This window comes from Carlito syrichta, unplaced genomic scaffold (genome assembly GCF_000164805.1).
Source record: "Carlito syrichta isolate Samal-C Ts95f unplaced genomic scaffold, Tarsius_syrichta-2.0.1 Scaffold98137, whole genome shotgun sequence".
NCBI lineage: Eukaryota > Metazoa > Chordata > Mammalia > Primates > Tarsiidae > Carlito > Carlito syrichta.
Window position 1 is genome coordinate 21,790 of NW_007042233.1, and position 11,506 is coordinate 33,295.

Below are 11,506 nucleotides of genomic sequence, written 5' to 3' on the forward strand. Positions count from 1 at the left end.
CGGGTCTCGAACTCGCGGGCTCAGGCAATCCACTCACCTCAGCCTCCCAAAGGGCGGGATTACAGGCTGAGCCACTGAGCACGGCTGACATAACTACTCTTTAAGGAAAAAGTTAGTGTGGAAGGTTACTCAGACTTATTTGACCTTGAGTACCTGAGTGACTCTCCTTACCATGCCAACAGGAAGCAAGGGGGCCTTGCAAAGGGGTCCCCCCGAAATTGCTGTTCTGACATCACAGAGCTCCGGTGCTGGTGGCTAGGGAGCAGGGGGCTTCTCTGCACAGGACCCCAAGCACTCAGCCCCTTGGAGTGTCACACCCTGGTCTGGCCATAGAAATGGATTCTAGATTCCAGTAAAATGGTTTATGACACTCAGCTGCACGTGAGGACGCCATAGGAAAGCCCATTGCAGAAAGGTGCAGTTGGGTCCGAGGTTGAATCCGATTTCTGTGTGAACTCAGGAGACAGAGCAGCCTCCTCCCACGGGCTTCTCACCCCCATGACTTCACCACGCCTTCCTGTGTCAGTTCTGCTCAAGGGAATGTGGAAATGCCACGCCTGTGCAGACACTTGAAGAAATTGACTTGGACAGGAGACATTTAGCGCTAGTTAGAAGGTCAGCCAGTTCTAACTGACAGGGACTGCCCAAGGCAGTCTGATGTCACCGAATGCCAGGCCCTGGCCAAGATGGCCTACTTTTCCCCTCATCTAGAGGCGTGCTTTAAAAGAATGGAGGCGTAACGAGAGAGAAACCTTGCCTGCCTTAAGTTCCTGGAAACCCAGAGCCAAGACCAGTGCTAGGCACACGGAAGGTGCATTCACTCATTCATTTGTTCACTTGGTTCTGAGCACTGACGTTGGACCGAGAGTGTTCAGAGATGTGCCACATCAGCTCTGCACGCCGTGCTTGCAGTTGGTGGGGGAGGGGTAAGGCTAGCCCCCGCAGTACCAAGGGAAGCTGGGCGTGTGCCGGGAATTCCACTGGGAGCTCGGCAGGCTCAAGGATGGAGATGCCTCTCACCCTCACCCCTACCTCATTTGCTGGCATCCTTGGGGACCTCCAGCTCCCCCAGCTCACAGTCCTCACTAGCAGCAGCCTTTGGGGCCGATCACCCAGGTCCCCACAGGACCACCTTCCCTGGGAAGTTAGCCAGGGCCTTTATCAATGTCCTCTGTACCCTCTAAGTCCTTCTGCTTTCCACCCCAGAATTTTCCTTCCTGGACATGAGTAGGAGAGTTGAAGCCCTCTCTTCCAGGTCTTCTGAAGCAGAGGTCGGCCTGGGGTGAAGGGGGCAGTCTCTGTCCCCAAGCCAGAGGAGGATTCTCTGATGGGGAGGCTGGTAAATACATGGCATGTGTGTTTTGGTTGTTTGGAAACTGTCCACGTGCAGCATTTGATTCCCTGTAGGTGTCAGCTCAGGGGGCTTCGGCCACTTGCAAACTGCTTTACTTGACAATTAAAGTAACTGCTTCACTTGACAATTCTCAGGAACTGTGCAGTCGAGACTCAGTCAGGAACACCGACATGAGCTTGGCAGGGAAGCATTTATAGGATAAAGGAGTCCCCAAATCCCAACTGGAAGGGCCCTTGGAACATGCTTTGTTGGGATGCTTGCAGATGTTGATGAAAAAAGACATCCTATGATTAGATAAAGCAAAGAGGGCAATTTATTGACTTAGTCAAAAGGCTTAGACATCAGGCATGGCTTGATCCAGGGCCTTAACTTTCTCTCTCTCTCGGTTTAATTTCCACTGGTAAATGGGGAATCAGATCCTTTTCCTCCTGGCATCACAGGGTCGGTGAGGTAGAGGAGGGTTGCGGTGCTTGGATGCATGACTTCACTACTTTTTCAGGAAAAAGCTAGCATGGAAAGTCACTTGGACTTATTTGACCTTGAGCACCCAAGTGGCTTTCCTTGCCATGCAAATATGAAGCAAGGCGGCCTTGCAGAAAGAGAACTCCCTTCCCTAGTGGTTCCAGCCGAAGTCTTAAGAGTGATGCTATCAATCAACTTACATTATGTTTTGGAACCGGAACCCCCTATCGTGGCCAGGGGACTGGGAAAGCCTAGCTGGCCAGCTTTGGGCCATGCTCATCTCAAAACTACAGGAACTTGTAGGGAAGCATGCCGACCCTAAGGAATCTTAAGGCGCTGTTTTAGATGTGATGGTTCTGAGCCGCAGAAAGAGCTCATGTCCTCTGCAAGGGTAATGGAGCCCACCCTCCCATCTGGCAGGAATCCTCTCCACAGTCTCCTTGGCTGAAACCTCCAGGCCCTCCCTGGACACTCGAGCGAGTGGACACTCTCCAGGCCCTCCTTGCTGTGCTGTGTCCTGTCTGGCGCCGCCCGGCATCAGCTCCTTTCACTGGGTTCCTCTCTCTGAGACACCCTGGTGCTAGAAGATGGTGACTGTGCTCCAAGCTGCCTCTTTTCCAGGTTGTGTCCTGCCCCTCTGCTTGCTGCTCTCATTTGCTCCACTCTGGACCCTCTAGTCCTGCCCCCCCTCCTCAGGAAGGCCCCAGCCTATCTGTGCCCCGCCTTCAGCAGGAGGGCAGGATGGAACCCCTGCCCCAAGCCTTGCCTCACTGTCCCTCCCCTCCCTTATCCTGGATGTGCCGCCTCTGTTAGTGCCTCCTGAGAAGCAGCAAGCTGCTGGGACCCGGGCAGCCCTGCTTCTCCGTTCTGTCTGAGGACACAGAACTGGACCTGCAGCAAAGACTCGGTTTTGCAGGGAAGGACAAGCAAGGGTGTAACAGCTGGGGCAAGACTGTAGTTGAGACCGGCCAGGGCTCCAGTCCTAGCTCTGCCTCACATGCTAGCTGGGGGCCTCTAGGCAAGTTCTGAACTCCCATGCTTGTCCCCACATCTGCAAGCAGCAGAAGGGCCTCTGACATGGTGGGCGTACCTGGGGAGATCAAGCACGGGTAGCAGCCTCTGACATCGCGTCTGGTACCATGTGCCCATTTTAATTTTGCCATTGCTGTTGAGAGTTCACCACACCGAGAACCTCAGGGCTCCCTCTCTCCCTCTTTCTCTTTCTCTCTTCCTTTCCTAAAGAATAATGACTTTATTGATTTTATAAAAAGAATGCATGCTCATATACAATTCAAGTGCAAGAGAGAAACAGAAATAAAAGGAAGAGTTTATTTATATGCAATCTGACATCTCACCATCCAGAAATAATTGTTAAAATTGGGTGGTGGATGTTCCAGGTGTCTCTCTAGGAATATATACAGATGTCTGACCTAGAAGCAGTCTGATAAAACGGGGTTATTCTGCACAAGTCCTTTTAAAATAAAATAGGTGAATTTTGCTTGAATTTAATGGCAGCAGCGAAGAACCTAAGGTGAAACTTGAAACAATGACTGAACTCCAGAACAACGTTTCTTCACCTCAAAATCCCTTGTGCTTAAAGGGTCCCTAGGATTAAGGGAAAAAGGGATGAAAAACAACATGAGGAGGTGTCATTTTGCTTTAAGGTTGTTTCTGTCCTGGATGTGTTCAGCGGGCTCTGTGCCGGTAAAGCTGAGGACACGAGCGGTGTTCGGGTGAAGGCTTCCCACCAGCTTTCGTTCGCTAGTCTTTTACCTCATCTACACGTATAGGCTTATTTGAATTCTTTTCTACTGAGTTTCTTTTAATTCCATATTTTGTTGTATTTAATTCTTTTTTTTTTTTTTGAGTTGGAGTCTCACTCCGTCGCCCAGACTGGAGGGCAGGGGCCACTCCCGGCCACCGCAGCCTCGACCCGCTGGGCTCCGGCGATCCTTCCGCCTCAGCCTTCCGAGTAGCCGGAACTACAGGCGTGTGCTACCACGCCCGGCTGGTTTATTTATTTATTTATTGTAGAGATGAGGTCTCGCTGCCCAGGCGGGTCTCGAACCCGCGGGCTCAGGCCATCCACTTACCTCTGCCTCCCAAAGGCGCAGGATTACAGGCTGAGCCACCGAGCCCGGCTTGTGTTTAATTCTTATCATGTTTCATGACTTTTCCATTTCAAGACTTTTTCCTTCTGTGTGGATGCTCTCTGTTCTACTGTGAGTTTTTTTTTTTTTTTTTTAACATCATGGGTGCTGTGTTGCCTGAGTTCTTCGTGCTGGAGAACACCTGCCTCTTGAGTCTTGTATCTTAAGGACGACTTGAAACCTGTATGGGTTTCCTTGTAACTGCAGGAGAGAGGCTTTGACCACAGTTGAGAATCTCCTCCCCTCTGGTTCCTCCTCTCCCCCCCTGCCCCCCAGCTTCTGCCCCTCCCCTACATCCCACATCTCTGTCTTTCCTCCTAATACTGTGGCTTCTCCGATTTCCTTTTCCTTTTGATAACCTGGCCTGGGCTTAACTGTCGATGGGATTTTAAAAGCATGTTCATGGCTGCTGTGTTCCCTGAGTTCTTTCATGTTCTTGGAGAGGGTTTTCCTGTTGCTTTTTTGCTCGAATGACAAACCAAATGGTCATGGTATTTCTGGTTATTTCACTGCTGTTGTAGTCATTGTTCCGTAATCCTCTGGATTCCTCTGCTGAGGAAGAGTCTGAATCCAGCATGATTTCATGAGTCCTCCCTTCCCTTGAAAATGCTTCTTTCCCCTCTGTAACTGCATGAGGAATTATTTTCTTTATCTAACCATTATATTTCTTGATGCCTGTCATTTTGGGTAAGTTTTCCGTGAACACACTGTGTCATCTGGATATAAACATGAAGTCCTTCACCTTGAGGTTAACTTCCTGTGTTATGTCTTTGGATTCCTTTCTTCTTTGCTTTCCCCCTCATATCCTTGGCTAGGCAGGAAGGAAATAGGTGTGAAAAAAGTGGAAATGTTCTCACACTCATTTTAAAAGGCGAGTCTATTCCAGGCACCAACATCAGACCAAAGAAGCAAACGAAAGCTGTGAATGAAATTCATTTAGGAACAGAGGTTACTGATAAAATATTAGTATATCAAATCAAGTAAGAGATCCAAAAATCACAGCATGTTCAAATGTGGCTTATTCTAGCAACAAAAGATGACTCAACATTAGAAAATATACTCATGTAATTTACTCTATTGGTAGATTAGACCGTGTGAGTCTCTTAATGGAGACTGAAGCAGCATTTGATGCAATTTAACACCCATTCATGATTAAAAAGAAAAGATGATTAGCCATTTTAGCCGATTCCTACGCACTGTCCATTTGGGAGGGAGCCTCGATGGTCTCGGTGGCTGGAAGAACAGTTGCGAGAGTGACCAACTGTTCCCATTTACTTGGGACTGAGGTTTTCCTGAGATGTAGGACTCTCCGTGCTAAAACCGGCAAACTGGGTTGCTGGTCACCATGTACAGAGGGTGTTGGCAGAAGCTCAGGCAACAGAGGCATAAAGGAATGAATAACTGTTCTGCAGAAGAAAATGAGATGATGATGATGATTTTTGTTCCCCAGAGGGAGGGAGAGAATGGAGAAAGAGGAGCAGAGAACACAAGGAAAGAGAGAAAGGGTCAAGATAGCCTTGATATGGGTGGGGGCACCCCGGGGTGTGGCCAAGGCTGTTTGAGGAGCAGCACTGCCTGAGGCAAGGCATGAAGCTGTGTTTTTGCAGTGAGAGCTGCAGAGCACCACCCCCGCCTCCTCTCTTGCCGTGGGTCCTGGTGGTGCCCGGGCGACTTGTGGTTCCTGGGCTGCTGCTCCCACCCCATGGCTGCTGTGAGTGTGGGCTGCTGCCCCCACCCCATGGCTGCTGTGAGTGTGGGCTGCTGCCCCCTTTTCTGGGACATTGCCTTGAACTAATGACATCCCCACAGCCCATGACTGACTGACAAGGGAGTGCAGAAGCCAGGCCCTCTCCGGTGCTGCTCGGGACACGACCTGAGACACCTCCCTGCGGCAAAGTCAACCACACTCATAAAGGAGTGTGTGCAAGCTGAGGGTGGGGCTGGGGATCTCATGTGAGTCAGTGCAGCGAGGAACAGAAACTGTGCAGGGAAGCGGGACTCTGGGGCAGAGACGATCTCCAGGGTTTACAGAGATCTTGGGCCGGGCATTGATAGGACGTACAGAGTTGGAGCTTGGGCCAGTTTTATCTGGACCTCAGTGGGTGGGGAGGCTCTGCCCTCATCTGCATGACATGGATGAACACATGGAGACTTAATGAGGTCAAGTCCCGTGTCCATGTTCTCCCAGTAAGGGGCAGAGCTGAGAATAGAACTTCAATCTGGGGGAGGCAACGCTGGAGTTCTAATCACCAGGCTGGCCGGCAGGTGGGCAGCTCTGGGCTGTTTCCATCCCCTATCCAGACTCAGTTTCCCCAAGACGGTTACAGGACCAGTGGCCCTCCGAAGCATTCCCACTTCTGACTCCAGCATCAGAGGAAATGCTGCGGCGGCTGGAACGGGTGAAGGACTTGGTTCCATGCACTGGGGGTGGCTGGCCAGTGTCGGAGGTGGAGGGTGAGCTGGGAGATTAGGACTCCCAAGCAGCACAACTTATTGTGCAACTTTTCCTTTAAGAACAGCATCTGCTTCTAAGTAGGTTACACTTACTGTGGCTTGTTTGCATCCTCCTTTGCTTAGAAAGCAAACTCTTTCTTCTAAGATAAGCTTCCTCCTAGGCCTATGGGATTAGTACGTACTCCAGATTAATGGGGTCTAAATTAATGCGATTTATCGTCATGGCTTTCAAAAGATGTGGTCTACTTATGCAGCTACCATTTTTGGGGGACCCAAATTTAGGACACTTGGACTGACAAGGTATTTTTTTTCTCAGTTGTGCGTGAGATCTTAAAAAGTTATGGAAGACGAAGCACATTGAACAGATCTCTGCTGTTGGACAGAATGAACTGTTACGAGATCAAGACATCTCTGGAAGCCAAGGTCACGTGCTGCCATGTTGATCTCCATTGTGAAACAGAATTGTTTCAGTATCGGCAGCTAGACATTGCTTGCTAAACTCCAAACTGTTGAGTGCTACACAGGCTTCAGGAAAGTAAGAACAGATTCTCTGTACTTTTAGATGTGGCTGGAGCACTGTGCTTGCAGTCACATATGTGCCACAGATGGGATTTCTATGAAACAAACAGGAAGTAGCTGATGGCTCTCAAACCCCCTGTCTGTTTCCTGTGTTTAACAGGAGGTGGTTGAGAAGTCCAGCTTGGGCCATCTTGGGCGGTTTCAATATCATCCATGAAGTCTGTGGTGGACTGATGCCCAAGAAGCCTGGCGAGGAACTGCAGTTCTTCAGATTCGTCTTCAACTGCTTCTGGGTCCAACTGGCATGAGAAAGGGGTCTTAGCATCCCCAGCTCCACAAGAGGTGCCTGGCTCTTCCCCTCACTCCACTCCTTAGGAAACCGTCTTTCCACTGTGCCAGTCAGCTCCAAATGATTATGTAATTACCTTTGTGGCTGTAATCCTGTAGGGCCTTATTCTAATTATAGCCCACAATCCTTTTTAGCAGCTTTCAGAGAAATAATTTGTGCGATGAAATGGGGCTCTGCAGGCTACAGGAATGTCCAGAGTTCTGGGCACAGGCAGTCACACCTGCCTCCTAGAATTCACATGTCCTTGCCTCTTGCTTAAAGAAGGATCAGAAGGTTCAGTCCTTGGAAGCCACTTCTTGGGGGAGATCCCATTCAGCACATGCAGGATCCCAAAGAACTCCAATCACTTGGTTCCATTCCTAATGACTTACTATACATTCTTTAAAAGTAGTTTCAAGTGAATTCTGTATGTAAATTATGCCTCAATAAAGTTGTTACAGATAAAGTAGTTACTTCGTTAGTTACAACCAAACACAAGACTGTATACATCATACGGGTAATCATTGCTTTGGGCCTGGGAGATTATGCGGGATGAGAATGACCTGGAAGGTGCTGGGAGGGACGCCGGGTGATTCTGAAATTGGATGAGCAGATGTGTCAGAGTTGAAAGCTGGTGGGCATTTGTCTGTGTGTTAAGTTGCTTTCTTCTTTCCTTCATTTCTTATTTTCTTCCTTTGGCTCTCTGTCCTTGTCTCCTCTTCCTCTTCCCTCACTTCCTTACCGTGTCTTCTTCTTTTGGCTTTGTTTCTTGATGAAGGTGAAATCTTTCTAGTCGTGCTAAAGTTTCACAGATACCGTTCTCTGATGCACACTCACTTGAGGTCCACCCTAGCAGCAGGCTTTCTGGAGGCCCATGGGCCCCAAGCTCTAGCCTCTGTACCTTGGGAATTCATTGGCTTCTGGCAGAAGAGCCGCTGTCACAAACACAGGAGACGCTTGTGTTTCACTCAGGCAGCCTGTGGTCCTAGGTGCCAGAGAGCCAGCTTGTCCTGCATTCCCAAGGACAGGACGAGTGTATCATGGGACCCGTCTTCAGCCATGGCACTGGAGTTGTTGAGGTCCTCTGCCAGGCTCACTTGTGTGGCATCTCTCACTGTGGACTTTCTGTGGCACTTGATTCAAATTTCTGCTCTCATCAATGGTCTTTTTAACTCATGGGCATTTCTGTTTATATGTACACACACACACACACACACACACACACACACACACACACACACACACACACCAGGGATGCCAAAAAATGTATCCAAATTTTAAGAGATGTTATCTGTGTATGGCTTTTTGAAGTCAAATTGAATTATGGTAGCAGTGCATAGTGTGACGTTTGCTCAAAAGATGGCATTAATCAAGTGAATGCTAGCAACACCCTGGGACAGACAGGACAGTCAAAGAAAAACGGCAAAGCTCCGTTGTTTGAGGAGCACAAAGCCATTTTGAAGTGGTATCTGAAATTCGAGAACGTTGGGGAAGTACAGCGAAAATGGGGGTGTGTATGTACAACAGATCTTCAACATGCCTGACAATTGCACACATCCGTGGTAGGCTGGAGACACATGGCGCTGTGTGTGATGTGCACAAGGGAAGATCCGGGAGGCCTCACACAGCAGCAAGTCCTGCCTCTTCTGCTGTGGTGTTGGAGCAACTTGCATGCTCGCCACAGAAGTCTACCAAACAACAAGCACATGAGACAGGAGTTAACTGAATAAGCACATAACCCATTCTTAAAACAGTAGAATGGAAAGTTTTCATCCCAAGATGACTGTTCTTAAAATGTGTATAATTACTGGGAGGAACTCAAATCATTCTCCAAAAATATACCTGTGTACACATGTTGATTGCAGCATTATTCACAGTGGCAAAAACATGGAACCAACCGTGCTGTCCATCGAAAGTAGACTGGATTAAAAGTTTGGTACATATACATAATGGAATATTATACAACCAAAAAAAGGACAAAATTATGAACTTCACAACAACTTGGATGGATTTAGAGTCCGTAATACCCAGTGATCTATCGCAGAAACAAAGAACTGAGTACCATGTGTTTTCACTCTTAAGCAGACCCTGAACAATTATCATAATACTGTAAGAAAGGGATTGACGGTAGTGGAAAACTGCCAGGGGAGAGAGCAGGTGGGGGAGGGGCTGGGTCACAGTTCAACAATAAAAGTACCTGATCTCAAACCAGGTGGTGTGGGGACCAAAGTCAGGTCCAAACTTACCTGTACAACAACTGTTTGTATACCTAACCCTGAATTGTACCCCACATCTTTAAAATAAAAATTTAAAAAGAAGTGTCTGCATTTTTTCGCACAGTGTGTGTGTGCATATATATATTATATATAATATACTATAAAACTTTAGCATGTAATCATTATTAATTACTCTCATGAATTCACCTTAACATCGTTATCATCAATTTCTCTTCCCACATAATCTGAGTTGGCTATAACAGACCGTATATGTATGATTTTGGATATAACCGTGTATATATGGTCATTTCAGTTTTTGAATCTGATCACTGCAGTTAAAAATGGAGAGACAACAAGAGTGAGAACAAGAGTGAGAGAGGCTGCATTGGGCTTTTCTGTCCCTGGTGGGATTTGCTCGCAGGGGGTCAGGCCGACGACACTCATTCACAGCCTCTGGTCTGGCTCTGAAGTTGTGCTGCGCCCGTTTAATGTTTTACAAAGATTACAACTTTACATAAAAACAGTTCTGTAAGAAAGCATCCTGCAATGTTTATTTCAATAGTTTCTGTACATAAAATGTTCTACAAAAGATTCTCAAGCCTCCATATTACGTTGCTGTTTGCAAGTTGTCCACGTGCAAGTGAAGTGGACCTGGACGTTCCTCCCTGGGCTGAGCCAGGGGCTACTTATGGAGGCGCTTCCCTTCTCCCACTTCTTATGCTGTACTTTCTCTCCTTTTTCTAATGATTGAGTTGAGTTCTTTTTATTTATTTTTATTCTTGTTCAGTAATGAGATTGACTAAAGGCTGTTCATTTTCCTCTGAGTCTGCTTTGTTGCATACCATAAACTTTGATATGATTATATGAACAGCTTCTTGGTCTTTTCTAAATAGCATGCAAATTCTCTTTAATCCAAGAGTTTTGTAGGAGGCTTTTGAATTGTTGAAATCAAACATCTAAGCAGTTAGGTTTTAAAAATTAAATATTAATTACTCTTTTCTAGCTTTATTGTGATAAAAAAACCTGGCCCATACAACTTAATATAATTTTGGAAATGATGGTGGGTTCTTTGTGGTCAAAAATATTTATTTTTGTAAACCTATCATGGGTGCTAGAAAGGTAAGTATATTTAGCGTAGGAAATCACATGTATTAATTTATAGCCAGGTTTTCTATATTTTGTGTTCATTTTGTTTCTTGCTAACTCATTCTGTCCACGGAAGACCAGATTAACTGAGTGGGAGCTCTGAGTCCTGGGGGCTACGGTGGTGGACTGACCGAGCATGGACCTGTCCATCCTTTCTTCTGCTCAGTCTTGTCTGGGGAAAGGAGCTCAGGAGGTGTATGACGTGGATCTGAGCCCTGGCTCTGGCTGCCTCCTCACCATTGCGGCCGTCTGTCAAGTAGGATGGGAGGACGGACTTGGCAGGGCAGTAGGGAGGATGAGGTGAGACAAGGGCAGGGAAGACTGTCCTCCACCCACCCCTGTCCCAGCAGCCCCTTGTCCATCCCTTACTACCCCTCTCTGGAAGTTGCCCCTTCCATTCTGCTAGGTAGGGACACCACCGGAAATGAAGCAATGCAGTCTTCCTCTCCGGGGACCGAGGGTCTGGTGCTTCGACTTTTTAGGCACATCTGGGTGGTCACAGGGACTTTTCTAGGAGTGCCTCTCAATGCTACTAGCCCGGAGGCTTTGTGACTTCAGGGTCCTGCTCAGGACAGTCTGACACGGGGCGGGGGAGCATGGAGAGCATATAGATGTGGGAAGGGGATGTGGCCAATTAGTGGCTGGGGGGAGACAGGGTCCTGGGCCCATGGGCTCAGTCCGTCCTGCTTCTCTCAGCGCATTGCTCTTTGAGCTTCCGGGCCCCGGGGCAGGCGGGGACGGGTGCTTGGGGATACAGTCCCGGAGAGGACCGTTGGCTCCTCGCTGCCTCCCAGCCCCTAGAGAAGGCGCCTCCGGTAAAGCAGAGTCACTCGCGGCCCCTGGCCAGGTCAGCGCTGCAGCTGACATCGTGGGCAAG

General features: G+C 48.2%; 1 long non-coding RNA gene across 1 annotated transcript; it reads left to right on the forward strand.

Annotated features, from left to right (window-relative positions):
- The first annotated feature begins 6,823 nt into the window (after positions 1-6,823).
- Positions 6,824-7,733, forward strand: LOC103265454. The gene is made up of 2 exons (XR_504637.1): positions 6,824-6,955; positions 7,100-7,733. It is a non-coding gene; the product is annotated as an uncharacterized LOC103265454 (long non-coding RNA).
- Positions 7,734-11,506: the final 3,773 nt, after the last annotated feature.